This window comes from Cupressus sempervirens, chromosome 8 (genome assembly GCF_028749045.1).
Source record: "Cupressus sempervirens isolate cs-2001-9-10 chromosome 8, ASM2874904v1, whole genome shotgun sequence".
Classification (NCBI taxonomy): Eukaryota; Viridiplantae; Streptophyta; class Pinopsida; order Cupressales; family Cupressaceae; genus Cupressus; species Cupressus sempervirens.
The window spans coordinates 448,919,018-448,923,265 of NC_143125.1; the positions used below are offsets into that span (position 1 = coordinate 448,919,018).

At 35.7% G+C, this 4,248-nt stretch overlaps 1 pseudogene; it reads right to left on the reverse strand.

Annotated features, from left to right (window-relative positions):
• Positions 1-2,167: 2,167 nt before the first annotated feature.
• LOC149543151 (UDP-glycosyltransferase 92A1-like) lies at positions 2,168-3,674 on the reverse strand (annotated as a pseudogene).
• Between the last annotated feature and the right edge of the window lie 574 nt (positions 3,675-4,248).

Here is a 4,248-nt window from a genome sequence, read left to right on the forward strand (position 1 = left end):
AGGAAACAAGGTAGCAACTGGGGTATACAACTCAATATTACAATAGTTGACTTTTCTTTGTGAGACCTAGAGAATTGGGCATTTGGGTGAGCAATCTAGTTTTTATAGAAAATGTGTTGCTGGGCAATATAAGTATTAGTATTATATGGAAGCACATGGATCTTACTATGCAAAACCATGTTTAAAACCTATGTATTAAATATATAGCTATCCCATGGATCTCGCTATCAACATAGTTTACTTGCATTTTTATAAGCACCCATCTATGATCATAGCTATCACAACTATCCCAGCACCCATCTCGCTATCACAACTTGCATAAGGGAGACTCATGTGTCTTCTAATATGTTTTGTTCAATGAAAATATCCATGTGTGTATAGTTTATTGATATAGTTTTGGTTAAGACTTGATAGTTTATTTAAAATAATATCTTCTTGATATCATTAGCTTTTTGGTTATGTACATGTGACTTGGCTTCATTTTAAATAAATGTTTGCATCCATGCTTCAACCCTTTGTATTGAGTATGAGATCCCTATGGATGCAAGCCCTGCTAGTGCATATAGATAATAACTATCTTCAAGTGTATTAGAGAAGAAAACCTCTAGAATTGAATGCCTCCAAATATATTGTATATAGCAGACTCCTTGTACAAGCACTAGTCCATTTGCTAAAAATACTTATTGTGTCCATTTCAAGTATGTGCCCCCCTATCACTAAATATTCTCTAGTGATAATCAATTTGTGCTCTGAATATGCTTCAAGGTTCAACAAACTTCTTGAACAATAATTCATTCATATTACACATTACAATTGAAATTGAATACTTATATGTATGGAAAGAGCCTCCCTAATAGATTGAATACACTGCACATTCATTCTTCATGACTTTGGCATACATATTGATGTGTAGTATCTTCCAGGACGACTTTTCCTAGATATGATAATATGACCTCTTTCTTTGTACCCTAAAAATCCTAAGAGGAGTTTGTATTGGCAAAGTATTGGGATAATTTTATCCTTGTTGTGTATGTAGATTCATTCTGTTGAGATAAACTGATAATTATGTGTCAAAAGTTGTAAGTCACGAGGTATTTGTATTGCTAGCAGGATTGGACCAAGAAGTGACAACATAGTCCATTGAATATAGATATCAGAATATATTTTACACTTTTCTAGTAATTTCTCATTATTTGTTCATTATTTATATAGGGTTGATGTACTTGACAACTTTTCCAATGTGTCGATGTGGTGTTGGACTTATAGCAATGAAGATGTCACATATAGAGAATAATTTTGGGCATAGATTTTTATGTTGTCTAGATAAAAGAAAGGTTGTTACTAATCTTTAATATGTTTTTTTTAAAAAAAATTTATTATGGCAAGTCCTAATGTAGTTTTGGAATGCAGGGGGACAAAAGCTGTAATTTTTTTGAGTGGGTCAAAGATGGCTCATGTACATCAAACACATCAAAATCTACATAAGAAGAAAGCAATAATTGCAAGTTGTACATTGTGTGGGAGATAGCTACTAGGGAGATTGGTTCCATGGTGAAAGTCAAAATCGTGTTTCAACATAGACTTAATTTTGTTCTAGTTTTTATAAACACACTATTAGTGATGGTGATTCTAATTTTAGTAATGAAATGGCCATGTTGTTATAAAAAACTTTTATGATCATGGAGACTAAGTCTTTTATGATTTTTTATATAAACGATGAGCAAATTTTACTGATCTCATGAGTATATTATTGTGTAAAATATTTTTATGTTTATATCTATTCATTTAAAAAATGTTGAAATAAATTAATTTCTTATTAATTTCATTGAATAAAATAAAATGAAAATTAAAAATATATTTTCTTTATAATAAATTGAAATAATTAATCAAATACAATAATATATTAAAAATAAATAAAATATATTAAAATACAAACTTAATTGTATTCCAATTTCAATTTTGTACAACCAAACAAGGAATTAACATATTCCCCATCAAATACTAGGAGAACCAAACAAGAATGGGATTTCTCTTTTCCATTCTCATTCCACATTTCCATTCTCATTCCAATTTTTCATTCTAATTTTCTATTACTATACCAACAAGCAAACACACGTTAGTGATTAGACTATTCCCGATAAAAAAAAGTGTAAATACTTTTCATGCTTTACAAGGATTGAGATCAACCACACTTAGTTGTGAGAATATTGTGTATCATGTTGTCCACATTACACATGGACGAGCCTTTCTTAGTTCCATCGCCACTGTCCATTACTACATTTCTTTCGGCATCTCTCATGGCCACAACTCTCTCTCTCTCTCACTCACCCCCCTTTCTCTTCTGACATCAACATCTTCACCATCCTCTCCACCATTTCCCTCCTCAACTCTCCCTTGTTTCCTCTACAAATCTCCACACACATGCCAACCTCCTCTTCCAAAAGCTTTGAATTGAAGAACTACTCTCCTGCAATGGGCCATCCAATGATGGGAACGCCCTGGCTTGGACTCTCCATCATTGAATTCCATCCATAGTGGCTCAAAAATCCCCGATCAAAGGGTGGGACAAAATCACACGCTGGGGTGCCCATTTCTTTATAACAAGCCCCTAATTTTTGGCCCTCACTCATTTCTCAAATCCATCAGGAAGAAACTTTGATGAAAACTCCACACAGTCGAAGGAACAACAAGCGATGGCCTGACTACCCAAATGAAGGGTTGCCTTCTTGATTCCAAACCCAGTGCCAACTCCTTCATATTCCACATAGAGATCATGTTCTGCAAGCTAAAGGAAATGTAGATCATACTAGAAGCTTTCTGAGATTCGAGCCACCAGAAGCATGAAATTGTGTTGCCAGTTTCTTTATTGCAAACATCAAGAGATTCAGTGGAAGAGAGAAATTTTGGGGGGAGGAGAGGGCCAACCACCCAGACAAACCTATCGGTGGATTTTCTGCGATGTTCCAAATAGCGGTGCTCAAGTTGTTCAAAGGAATTGCATATAAATCCCCAGCTACAAATATTGCCAAATATCTGGTGGGCCTGAAAAAGGCTCCAAGGGTCCTTCACGGTCACCATTTTTATGTTTCTGGGAAGCTGAGATCGGTGTAGCGAAACGTGAGGCAAGTCTGGGAGTGTAAAGTGTTTAGAGTGGGTTTTTTTGTGGGGCAAATGATTCCACGTGGAGTAGTAAAGCAAGGTGCCATAAACACCACATGTGAGGAAGAAGATTCTGGGTATTCCAAACATGTTAGTGATGCCTTGGGTCCAGCTGAGGAACATTTCGCTAATTATGCACAATGGCTTGTAGCCATCTTCTTCAGAGATCCTGCTATCAGATTGTGGAAGTGGGGGTGCAACTTCTCTATGGTTTCCATGAGAGTGAGGACATCAAAATAAGGGACTGAATTTGTGTTCTTTGTGTGAGGCAATAGGCCAATATTAGTGCTAGAGAAAAGGAGCTCAGCTAAGCGTAAGTCAAGAGAGGGGTCTTTTTGGCGAGCGGAGTGAATGGAGGGTGTTAAGGACTTGACATTGAGAGGAGTGTTGAGGATGGTGATGGTGAATCCAGATTGAGAGGCAAGGAGTTTGGCAAGCTTAAGGAAGGGAATGATGTGGCCTTGTGCCATGAATGGAAACATCACCACATGATGCTTCAGAGCCTGGTGATGCATAAGATAGGTGTCTTACAAGTTGTTTCACAAAATGTGCATGGCATCTATATCTCTATGCAAGGAACTGAATTTCAATGATGAGAGGCATTACTTTGCTATCCCCTTTATTTACAACATGACGACCATACCATTAATTTTTTGATAGCTCGGTCCCTCTATTACCTCAAAAATTGAATTGCCCAAGGGGTTAATTATCGATGTCAGGAAGATGATAAATAGGATAAAGGAATTAAATGGTCTCTTCTATGGAAAAATGTAATTGATCCATGGTAAAATGAAGATAATTTCTATGGGGATTCCCAATTTTATTTCACTATATTAGATGTTAATGGATTCATAAAAGAGTGGTAGGAATGGTCTTCCTCTTTTGAGGATATTTTGAGGCATCCACAGTTTGTTATTTATTGCAATAATGAGATAGATCTAACAGTTGTCTGTGAAATGATTGATTCTCTATTTAGAATTGAATCAAATATGAGAAAAATTAATGGATAATTAAAGGAAATCACTGACACTAAATGGAACAAATGCATAGATGAGTTAAATACCACCCAAGATGCCACCTTTATCACCC